The sequence below is a fragment of the Xenopus tropicalis genome, chromosome 8, assembly GCF_000004195.4.
Source record: "Xenopus tropicalis strain Nigerian chromosome 8, UCB_Xtro_10.0, whole genome shotgun sequence".
NCBI lineage: Eukaryota > Metazoa > Chordata > Amphibia > Anura > Pipidae > Xenopus > Xenopus tropicalis.
The window spans coordinates 84505595-84519123 of record NC_030684.2 but is presented as its reverse complement, the minus strand read 5'-3'; positions in this window follow the sequence as shown (position 1 = coordinate 84519123).

The window sequence follows — 13529 nt, the reverse complement described above, 5'->3', positions numbered from 1 at the left end:
AACCGATCCCATGTAGCTCAAAAAGCCCCCTGTGGCTCAGCAAGCATGTGCACCTAGAGTTCCGCATACAGTCCAGGGTTCAAATCCCTATAGTTCCTGATACTTTCACATTCTGTGCCACGCTGTCTGTTGGTTTTTGACCCTGGCCTGTTCTATGACTATGCTGACTTGTTCCTGTTTCACCTATCAAACAATTTGGTTCCTTTATCTGCCCAGAACTCTTGCCTTGGTTCTCTCTCTAAGTCCTGGCGGCATCTGTGTAGCAAAGGGCTCCTTCCGACGTGAAAGGCGGCTTTTATAAGCAGATGCGTGAGCCATCACTGCACCTTGCCACCTGCTCTGGGTTTTGGGATACCAATCATGACATTATTGTTGTAGTTCATCTACCACAAGTGATGCTGCATTATTCCATATGTGTTTTGCAAATAAACCTTTTGTTCATGTTCAAGAACCTTTGGCATCCTATCCAACTTGTTCAGGAGAGAGGTGTAATCCTACTACCCCAATCCCTTTCTCCACACTATGTAGCAAGGACGCAACTAAGGAAGAATCGGAATGTAACCAGTGCTAGACACCTGTCTAGTGAGAGCTAGTCATGGGAAATCCGAGAAATTCGAGAAATCTGGCACTGAACCTAGGTTTTTATGACACATGGTTGATTTATCAATATAAATTGTACTGTTACCCATAGCAACTAATTAGATTTTTGTTTTCATTTTAACTTTAAATAGACCAAAAACTTATTTGAATGCTCAAATAATTGCAGTATTTGTAATATCCGTTGTAAGAATTAACCCTTCAGAAAATCAACTGGTGCATTGACATTGTTCAAGCTCCACATGTGGTCAGTAAGTTTACTGGAACTTATAAAGATTGTTTGGGAGACAATGCTTAAAGGTCCACACACATGCTGAGATCCGCTCGCTTGGTGAGATCGCCACCTATGAGTGGGCGATATCGGGGAGCGTGTAGTTAAAATAAAAATAATTTGATCATTTGGCCCTGGGGCCAAACAATCGAATTATACTGGCGGCAAGGGGCAGTCGGTTTGGGGACCGCATCAACGAGCCGATGCGGTCCCCGATCCGACTGAATTTTCTAACCTGGCCGATCGAGATATGGCCAATTTCAGGATCGAACCGGTCCAAGGGACCGATATCAGCAGCCACAATCTGCCCGTGTATGGGGACCTTAAGGCTCGTACTCACGATTGTTTGCTTTTGCGCTTCCCTGTGTTGCATTCCTCTGCATTCCACCACAGAGGCACAGAAACAAATGCATCCTATTGTTGCTACTGTGCTCATCCTCACACAGGCATATGTAAGTGGCAAACGCAGGTGGAACGCAAAGCAGGGAAGCTCTGAAGCAAATGTGGTAAATTTCCAGGGTTTGCCTAGGTTTGCCCAGCTCCAGTTACCAATAACCAATAAGATAATTGCTTTTAGAGAATGACCAGTAAATGCTATCTTTTGACTGGATGCTAAACATTAGATCTGTATAACAAACTTTACATATTTTATTACATGATAAACTTTGGGGTTAAATTGCTCTGGTACAGTAACCAATCAGAAATTAGTTAAGTATGCTACAAATTTGAACATGAAAGCAAAGATCTAATTGGTTGATACCTGTAACTGGCACAGTTTGGCACCTATCTAGTATCTAGTACATTAACCCATTAAAACCTTAAAAAGACTTAAAAATATTCAAATGGCTGTTAGATATTTTAAGTAGTTAAAACAATATTCTTTCTAATCTATTGACTGCATATGGCTTGCAAATCTTCAACAGTAAAAGTTGAATAAATTCATTTTTTAATACTGGTGCTTCTGATTATAGAGACATAGATTTTCTTTCTTCACTTTTTTAAGGCTCTCTCAATTTTTTTTGCATTACTTTGCAATGCTGTGCCCTCCAGTTAAGTACAAATCTATGTAGTTAGGGAACCGGTGCCCAGTGGCGCAGCGTTAGACTGGATTACTGTATCATCACCTTCCACCTGGAGCTCAGCCTAGCCAAACAATTACCAAGATTATTATGATGCAAAGCAAACAGCCAAGAGGCCGATAGGCATCCTTGTGGAACTCAACTTGGAATGAAAAGCTTTTCCAATTACAAGTTTGCCAGGCAAACATTTCAGTATATGTTACACTAACACATTTTAAATTACTTTCAGCGATAGCTGGTTAGAGAAGAAAGTTCTATTCATTCATTCAGGTATAAGCCTTGCTTTGCTGGAAGGCTGACGGACTTTAACATTCTGATCCCAGCTGAATCTAAATGGCAGATTCTACTTTTCTTTTTTCTGAAACTACAATATATGGTTTAAATCCCATTCCCAGCTAACTGTCTGTAAACATATAATAGCAGAAGAGTTTTCTGCAGTAAAGGATTAAATGATAAACTGATCAGCTGCAGGAAAAACCTGAGGGTGCTCAGTTGCACTATTCAGCTTTTCATAGGACCCAAATATTTCATCTCTCATTAAGCAAGGAATGTTGTCAAAGGGGGCCTACACCTAAACAAGGCTGGAAGTATGGTGAACAAGACTTACAGTTGTTTGCAACACTGTTCCAGGCCTGTTGATCTTTCATTCCACAATATTAGATCCTTTTGTTATTTTTTTGCTGATAAATGTGGGTGCACGTGTAAAGCCGTCTTTGATTTCTAATCAAGGTTTTCTCTGTCTTTGTCTTTTCCTCAAGGGCAGAATGCACTCCTCCAGAGGAAGGGATGTGTCAAAGTGGAAAATCCTGGATTATTTGATATGGTTGTTACGTTAAAAAAAAAAAAAAGCTTTTCTTCGGATAACCTAAAGACTTTTCAAAGGCATCTTGCTGCCAATAGAACTTGCAAGGATTTACTCTGCCTTTTGCTACATAGATGGACTTCGATGTAAAGGATTGTTTACTTAATTAGAACTTGAAACAGCCAGGTTTAATGTGCTACAAAGCTTCACATCTTTTCTCAATCACCCATGAAGTGCAATCATAGAAAAACAAAAAGCCCACTGGGTCCAAATAAACAAACCTTTCACAGCACAGTCAACAATCTCAGAGATATTCTTAACTCTCTGGAGAAAGAGTAGAGAACAAGAAGCTGTGAAACTGCTCATAAAACATTACAGCCAACAAAGCAGGTTAATTAGATGTATGAAATAAACTTGGAGCCAAGCTTGTCATTTTATCGTAATTACGAGATGCACTGGTACACTGTAGGTTCATATAATTTTGCATCTTGCCTAAGGTCAGACAGTACCTTCAGAACAACAGTTTCAAGCTGCCCAGTGATTCCCCCCACCTCTGCTTTTAAATTCCACTGGGACTAGGCAATAACTTGTACTATTTGGAATTTCGCTTTTGCTTAAATCTAGTTAAGATAATGCATAAAATCAGAGGCTAACTTTATAGCATTCCTCATTTGTCTGTGTCATGTCCAGATGAGTATTGCGAGGAACTCTATCACATGAGAGGTAAATGTGCCCTGCAGCCTGTGTTTGTCAGGACTGACTTTCAATGTGCTTGAAGTAAGGAATGTATTGTTCATTACGTAAATAATTTCAACTAAAACCATGGGATTTAAAAGGTCAAAACCTAACATTTGCAGCAGATAATGTAGTAGCAAGTATATATATATATATATATATATATATATATACATTTCTGCAACACTAGGGATGAGCGAATTTTTTCGCCAGGCATAGATTCAATGCAAAATTTTGCCATTGGTGATTTTTTTCACAAAACTGCTGCAAAAATTTGGTGTAACAAAAAATCGAGTGAGGAAAAAGTTGCAGTTGCATCAAAAAAGTTGTGCAGTAGCAGCATAAGAAGGACATTTTTCAGCAGGTTTGCGAATTTTGCTGCTGGCATAAAAAATGAACCTCCCAACTACCTCTTGTGGTTCCTAATGACTTCCAGGGTATACTGTGCTTTATATATATATATATATATATATATATATATATATATATATACTGTGAAGTGCTTTTTTCACCTTAAAACACTCATGATGTAAAAGTATTCATACATGCACTTCTGTGAGGGATTCTCTGTCCATTTGTGTTTGGGATCAGTTAGCTTAAATATGTTTTAGTTACTTTTATAGAGACAAAGGCAGTGGGTACTAACATCCCAGGCACATTATATACAGTGAAATGCAGTCTGTATTTACAAAACCTGCACATTATATGCAGTGAGATGCAGTGGGTACTGATGGCAGATATTTAGGCCCTCGCACTATAACACTGGCACTGATACACAACATTGGTTTGTTTCCCAACTATGCAATCTCATGAGGGCTCCACTGTAACTGAGTAGAAATGAACAAAACAATGACAAAAGTAAGAAAAAAAACAACAAAAAATATATAAAAACATATAAAAGCACAATTAGCCTTTTCAGGTGGAAAGAGTTAATTTAGGACTGGAGCAAGGGTGATAGGGATATTATAGTTGCCAGGTGACAAAATACTATTAAATTTCAGCTAATGATAAAGCCTTTAGAACATAAACAGGAGAGTACCTGGGAGAGTGGGAGGAAATCTGCAGCAAAAGTTCACAGTTGGTGAGGATCTTAGGTAAAGTTTATAGCCTGAAGGTCCTTCTTATCAGCCTTCATTTCTGCAGTGCTTCAGCTTTGCCCTGATTGGTCAATTTTACTGTCTGTCAAGAGAGCTATGCTCTGATTGGAGAAGCCACAAGAAGAAAGATCCAATCTGAGACTGATATTTCTTGGTGTTTATATGATATTATTTGTCTATTCATTGCCCAGTATAAAATATTTGAATATTTGAAATGGACATTTGAATATTTGAAATTAGTTTACGAAACTGCAGAAAAATTTGCAAAACGGCGAAAAAATTAATGAAACAAGGCTTCTGCAGGATTTTTTAAATGTCCGCAACTTTTTTGATGCGACTGCGACTTTTTCTTACTTGCTGAATTATTTTTGCGGCAAATTTTTGCACCCGTTTCGCTGAAAAAGGTGCCAATGGTGAAATGCAATGGATTTCGCTGCAAATCCATGCCTGGTGAAAAATTTCGCTCATCGCTATTAAATATTTAAAAATGAAATATTTAAATGAATATTTGGATGCAATTCCTATTACCTGCTTTACCTGTTAAGAAATAGGAATCCTGTGATCAGGGATCAGTGCAACTAACTACAGGAAACAGATCTATCTATTTATTTATTTATTGCATTGTAAAGGTGTCTTTTGTTTTGATTTTATGTTGAGTTATTCATTTTATTTGTGACTAATTCATGTAATTATTTATTGTTTTGACTATGGTAAGTATATATGGATGGAGGTAAATCTCCGGCACAGTAAGTCAATGTACAGCATTTTTGTCCCCTAAAAAAAATGCTCTGTGCATGAACTTTAGTTCACCTTTTTGTACTGTGCGTCTGCAAATTGTTTAGCTGGGCCAGTCAGGTAGTGTTTCCTCAGAGATGCAACCACCTGATTAGGAAAGGTGACACGCTAACAGTGTCACCGCACGTTGTAAAACTTTTAGGGTAAAACAGGCTCTTGTTCAGAAAAATTCCACTCACAAACCACTGTAACTCTATCCCACACCTTTCACCTGAAACTTTCGATGCCCTCTCATACGCTTTTCTAACAGAATTCATTGGACCTATTTTTTACCCTTTCTTACTGGAGATTGTTTGAGGGGAACACAGATCTCCTAGAGAGCATCATTATATACTTTACATAAAGTAATAATAAACCATTTTATTGCAGGGGTCAGCTACACACCCACATAAAATAATATAAAAATGGACACAACATTCCACAAAGAAAAAATAATCTCAAACCAGAACCAATGAAGCATTTGCAATTTTAATTTGATTTAATACACTGATGGGGTTATGTAATAAAAGGCACTAAGTTTGCCCAGGAGCAGTAACCCATAGAAACCAATCGGCAAGCAGAATTTTCTGGTCACCTGTTTAAAAGCAAACATCTTATTGGTTGCTATGGATTACTGCTCCTGGGCAAACTTAGTGCTTTTTAATACATATGGGAGTAAATGTGCTTGACCATAAAGGAACTTGCTCCCGTTCTTGAATGTGTATCCAGTTATGTTTGCTTGCTTGCCTCTACACTGTTATATTTACATATTTAGCTATCAGTCCATGCCAACTTGGGGAGGGCGGGGGGAGGACTGCTAAGTTCTGTATGCTTTTGCAAGAACCACATAGTTTTCAAGCTTAGTAATTGCACTGTATATATTTACAGATTAGAGGATGCATTCATAATGCCTCTTGTAGTGTGTAAATTGGCCACTGTATGGGGCATTGTTCAATAGCTTCAAAAACACAAAGATCTGTGCACAGGCAATGCTCCATGCAGAGAGGAACAACTCCAGGGGGGCACACGTGTTGTTAAATGAGCACTAATGCCCCTTAGTGCTCTTGCACTTGTGCCTTCCAGGGTTGTAAATGATGTATGCTTCAGTCCTATATATAGATTGGGTATATAGCAAGAGTGTGCTGTGAATTCCACTATCCCCTAGCTACTCAAAGAATTTTATTTTAGTCCTTAAGTATGAAAAAGAAAATAAAACTGAATTGAAACAATAGTTTTTAGAAAATGTGGAATGAATGCTTCTATACATTGTAAAGACAATTCTTTTATTATTCTTTGAAAGAAAGAAAAAGTTATATTTACATCTTTACTCATGAACATGCAGAAGTAGGCACCTCATAGTGCATTTAGATGCTAAGGGAAGGAAGAGTTGTAATGATCACAGATCATTTCCTTCTAAACTTAAGTACTGCAAGTGATTTCTCTTCAGCATCTCAACAGCCATTAATACATAGTTGGTCTTTTTTTAGTGCCTCAAACTCCTCAATTGGGTATGCTTTAATAAGTTATAAAAGGGGCACCAATTTAAGTGATCCGAGGGTATGAGATCTTCCAGTAGCTAATGACAAACCAGGTTGTTTTCAATGTCCTAACTATATAACTTGTAGGTTTATAACACCAGGGGGCATTTTCTTCCACCCAACCACAGGCAAGAGATTTTTGTTTAGACTTCACAATACTTGTACTATTACACGTATTATTTATTTGCTAACCTATTTTTGTGGCCTGTCCTATGTGGGCAAAACTGATTGACAATGAATACTGTTCCTTTTTCTGCTTGTTACAATGTTTAGGATAGACTTATTTCTACAATAAGGGCTGTGACACACGGGAAGATTAGTCAAAAAATCTCCCTTGTTGCGGGTGACTAATCTCCCCGAAATGCCAACCCACTGGCTAGAATGTAAATTGCCAGTGGGATGGCATACGCGGTGCCGCTATTTGCCGAAGTTGCAGAAGTTTCCTCTCAAGGAAACTTCGGCAAATTGCGCCGCCGCATATGTCATCTGACTGGCAATTTAAATTCTATCCAGTGGGTTGGCATTTCAGGGAGATTAGTCACCTGCGACAAGAAAGATTTGTCGCGTGGCGACTAATCTCCCCGTGTCACAGCCCTTAGTGTTTACTGACAGACCATTTCAATAGTAACATTGGCACAATTAGTACAAGGGTGCACTTCAGAATACTATGGAAAAGCATTTTTTTTTCTTCTCTGTTGTATGGCAGGGATTCCTCTCAGTTCCTGAAGTGCACAATACATTGGTTGCATAGTTAATCTGGCATTTAATAGATCTGATGAGTGGAATTCTGACATTTGGGAAAGAAAACTGTATCCCTACAGACCTTACAGACCTCTAGAGATAGTCAAGTTTCTTTTATATTCAAATTTATTCAAATTTGATAACATTTTGAGTTTATTGAAACTGAAAAAACGCTAAAATTCACAAATTTGAAAATTGATAAATAAGCCTTTCTAATTAATGCTATTTATTTGTATGGCTTAATTACCCTAGCAACCAGGCAGTATCAGAAAAGTTGAATGGAAGATGAAAAAGAGAGGGCCTGGCTAGAAATACAAGCACAAAAAAAAATCAATAAAAAGCAAAAATAACAATAAAAAATATATGCTTTTTAATATGCTTTTTTGCTGTCCCTTACAAGCAAAGAGCATTTTCAGTTGCAGACTAGGATGAAACTGAATACAAAAACATGCAGTAAAACCTAAAGGGAAAAATAAATCTTATAATTCATTTTTCCACACCTACATATCTCTTATCTTATTATATCACCCTAACCTCTTTATTTCATTTTACTATTTTCTGTGCCGCCACCACCTTTCAACATTACAGTTAGATTTCTTCCTCCTAAAACTATTTCACTGAGATTGCACCTGTTGTCTGCTTGCACCTGTTGTCTGCTCTCTTCCATACCTAGGCAGAAGGCATACTGTAGCTCAGTGAAACTTTTCTACACAGGTGAAGTTAGCAGCATATTCAGCAGCTGGATTCTGGGAGCCATCAGTCAGCTTGAGTGCCTTGTCTGCATTTTCCCACCCAAAGGCTAACAAGTAAGTAATTTGAAAGGGAAAATGTATTCCATCACAGAGCACAAAAGAGCAGTCTTACCACTGATTTAAAATACATAATCCTATACATTGCTGCTGGCTGTAGGGATCTGGAGAATTATGCTGCAGGCTTGTTCATTAACCCATCTTGTCACAAGTATATCTGCCCATAAAAATACATTTTATAGTCTAAGGGATGTTTTAATGCACTGTAACGAAGCCCCATCTGAAATTAGGCTGTTTGCCTCACCCTCTCCCATATTAATTTAATGATAAGATATTATTACCTCATGCCAAATCATTTTAGCTATAACTTTTTTTCAATAACAGCAGTGTCTGTGACACTGCACTTATATGGCATCTCACTTCTCTCATGGCTCATTTTCTATATCCCTTCATAGTGATAATGCAAGCAGAGGGGTGATCATAATGTACCTAATCAATATGGCTAATGGCCAACTACACTCAATCTCATCTCATGTCTCTGCAGCACAAAATTCTCACAAGTAAATAATCTTCAAATCCACTTTGATACATCTTGCTATAAATATGTGAGCTTACATCATCATGGCAACCTGCAACTTTATCAAAGACAATACAGCACCCCCCAGGGCCTGATTCCATGGTGAGAAGCCCTTACGATCACCAGTCCACTCACACTCACCTGCTAAATTGTTTTTGTCATTTATTGCCATAGTACCCATAGCTCTACAGGCACTTCTCATTTTTTGTGACTAATTACATTTTATATTTATTCTACTTAAATTATTGAGCTAATAGCATTTACAGCATATATACCAGTGATTACCAACCAGTAACTCATGAGCAACATGTTGTTCACCAAGCCCTTTGATGTTGCTCCCAGTGGCCTCAAAACAGGTGCTTATTTTTTATTTTTGGTGCTTATGTCTGACTTGGAGGTAAGTTTTGGAGGCATAAAGTTTACTGCCAAACAGAGCCTTGTGTAGTCTGCCAGTCAACATCGAGCTACTAAATAACCAATTACAGCCCTTATTGGTGGGAATTTTTCCCATGTTTGCATTTCTCCCTAACTTTTGATATATTTAAATGATGCTCTCAGGTAAAAAGAGGTTGGGAACCCCTGATAGATACGGTATGGGTTTTATGACACCCATATACGATACCCACCTGAACACATACACTCCCATGAACAGGGGAATCCAAAGCCATTTTCAGCCCAATACTTACTTCATTTAATAACATATTAGTTACTGTCAGGTAAAGCTAGATATTTGCACAATTCACAAATATTGTATGCAATACATTTAATACACATTGATACTGTAACTAAGACCCATATTATTTCATCCACCTGAATTCCTCCCCAATAGTTCTTATTTTTCACAGACCCAACACCACATATTCAGAACGAACAACTTCTCTTCCGTAGTGAATGTGGCCTCTCTGTCCTAGACCATTTGTCAGTATATTTAATATGACAAAATATATCAAAGTCATCCTTGATCTGGCCAGTCTTGATGACCTTAAATATAATGATATGGTTAAGTGTTCTGCTAGATTGTGTCCTGTACAGTGTATTTCAGAGACACGTGGGAGCTAGGCAGTATAGAACACTGTTTGTATTATTAACTGAGTTAAAAACATGCAGCATTGTCTCATTTTGTAATAAGTGACCTATTAGACACACAGAAACACACAGTCTAGCTATTAAAATATTCAGTGGATACCCAAACTGATAATACTATTCCTTTAAAAGGGAACAATCCTAGAAACAAGATTTAATATAAGCTATTCTATGTGAAAATTAGATCATTGATGTGTTAGAACTATATAAAAATATATATCCCTATTTTCTTGGGATAAAGATTATATTACATGTATGTTTTCATGAATGTAACCATTTAAATAACACTTCCACTGACACAAGACTTAGATGTCTTCCTTTGGAGTTATAGGAAATTGCATAAAATACAAACAATTATTCATACCAATGACAGAATTACAGTACAACTGGTGCATCAGGTGGAGACACCCTAGGACTCAAATACTGTACTTTTGGAACCACTGAGTTCTCAAAGTAGTTGTAATACATTAATAATACATGAATGTATTACAATACATGAATGTAATACAATATATATATATGTATATATATATATATATATATATATATAATATTATACAGATTCTCTAGCCATTTTATTAGAAACCACTTGCTACTTGGTCTAGTTCTGGGTCTGGCCCATGTTTCTCTGGTGCTATTTCATTGTCTGGTTTTTAGTACTGAGAATTGCATATATGATACATGATGGTTTAATGCCTAGAAATATATACATACAAAATGGACAGCAAAATATTCCACAGTACCAGACAGCCTGTGCATGCTGCGTCTACACCCCATACCAGGGCTTAGAATACCTCTAGAAGATAAATAAAAAATAGGTCCTTATATAAAATTAGGTTTTATTAATTGTGACTATAAATGATCATCTAGCCTTTTAATCTGTCAAGAGACTTCAAATGCAAATAAATATTTCCTGTAAAATATAGGCTTCCCTTGTTTTGCAAATTTAAAATATTAAATCACTATGGTAAAACAATTGATACTAAAAAGTACATAGACGTGAGCTGGCATATTGAATTCACATTTAATGTAAAAATATTCATGTGAGATTGATTAACTTATTATGTGAAATGCCTTAGTCAGTTATCTGAAATTGATTAGCAGGTTTAGGAGAGTGGTGGAAACTGCTTCTGCTTATCTTCTGTATTCTCTCACATCTCATATAACCCAGTACATTGAGAGACAGAGTGAATTTAGCTGTCTGCGAAAGCCAAGACTGTCCTAGACTGTCTCTAAATCAAAGTAACATAATATTCAACTCACTAAAACAATTATTGCAAGTAAAACTGTTTACTGACCATCAGAGACGTGCTAATTGTGCTAATTATTCCTTCTCAGCTTATCAGACCTGTTCACAGAGTAGCAGCGGTAGAATCTGGATTGGCAGTCTCCCAACATGCTTTTTAATGACTTAAAGCATGTAAGGGCCATGCTACACGTGGCATTTAGTATTCTGGTACTTGTAATTGGTAATGCTAATTAAAATGTCAACCCAATGCTCAACACAGATTTGTTCCTGTGGCCAATGACTTTTATGCTTACGGCCACATTATTTGCAAGGAGTTCATGTTTTATTCCCATATCCATATGGTGTGTGCCTTTTTATGAGAATGTAGTAGGGACCTTGTAAGTTTCATTGGGAAAGAGACTATTCTTAATTGTGACTATTGTGACATTATATTGACATTTTCAGTATTGATTAATAAGTCCTGTGTTGTGCCAAATTATTTTGGACTATTGCATTATTCTTTTGAGCACCCAGGCATATCTAATCATTGTGTTAGGAGTGCGCTACCATTTTGGTCCTCCTTCTGACTTTTTTTTAAGGTTATATGTATATGGATAGTATGTCATTTCTGTATGGTAAAAAAAAAACACAAAACTATTTTTTTTTGTGTAGTGTAGTAAAGGGAAAGCATCAGAAACTCACCATTCCATCCTAATAGAAAAACAGCTGGGCTCCTTGTGACATAATAAGCCAGGCACGGATTTGCGATGAATTTCTGATTTTCTCAAAAAAAAGTTGCATGCTTAAAAAAAATTGCCTTGTGTCAAAAAATTGTAGTGCGCATCATTTTTTTTTTTTTTACATATTTCACACATTTTTTTAAAGTTTTGCAAATTTTTCGGCACAGTGAAATGGGACAGATTCACTCATCACTACTGAATTACCTTCCCTGTATCCTGTGAGGGTGACCCTGATTCATCCCTGTTTGTTCAATATTCCAGAATGGATATCTGAGAATGCTGAGAAATGTACATATACTTATGGGAATTAAAAAGCCAATTAGAAGTACAGAGTAGTTATAGCTTCCAACGTAGAGGTTAGACTGTTTCTCTCACTCTATGCACCACACAGCTACAGAGCTATTTTTTCTTGAATGGTGAAATTATAGCACAGATTTGTGGGAGTTTTCACATTTATGAAAATGTGCAATAATGCCGATAATTGGTATAAGGCGAAAAACTTTGCTCATCCCAATTAGCAATGGCATGTAGTGCTCTGTTTCTACTATACCTTTTTAAAAGGCATTTTGTTTGCCCTCACTTCTGCCCTAACTTCTGAGTTTGTAGACTGACTGCTTGGTAAGCCTCTATTCTTCAATCTGGCTGCAACATTTCTAATTATAACTCATATAATAATTATAGCTCATATGTAGTTTCAAAGTCACCCTACATGTAGCCACATGCTATAACCTAGTGGCCAGCGTATTTGTAGTCTGATAACGACACAGTTCAGCATTTACTGACAACATGAAAACCATCCAGTCAGTTTTGCAGGGGAACCTAACTATTTACATTCCACTCAGTGTTTATAGAAAAGGGATCCACTTTCAAGTATTTTAGTTAGAAATGGAATACTAGTTTGATAAGGACTTTCTAAAAGTAACAAAATGTACTGCCAAAAATGTGCAAAGAGGATAAAAATACAAAGCATGTCGTATTTAATAAAAAAGTCATGTTTTTATTGGTCCAAATAACAAAGAAAAAAGCACAAGGGGGAAAATAATGTTATTAGTAAATAATTGTATTAGTGTTTATATCTGTAGAGCATTGTGAATTTCTGCACCCAGATGTAAATACCTTAGCAGAATAATGTAGAATATGTAATAAGCCTACTAAGGGAATAGTATGTGTCACTGAATGTGAACCAGAATGTTCATTGCTAATTAGATAGACAAGTTTGTTACTCTTATAGACTTACTTAATAGGCCCCTAGATCTTTTTCTTGTTTATGTATTCTCATTTTTATGCAGTTTCTTTTTAGTCTGCATTTTTTCTGGATTTATCTTTTCTGTGTTATACTTATTTTCTTGTGTCCTTTGGTGGAGCAAAGGACCTTGTAGCTTCATTACAATTCCTTAGTTATTTAGAGGGAATCTATACAATATTGCAACACTTTGGCTTATCTATTTCCTTTCTTTTGTGGTAACTCATAAGGATCAACACTGTTGTGAGTCTCTATTGTGACTAAATGTGGCTGTT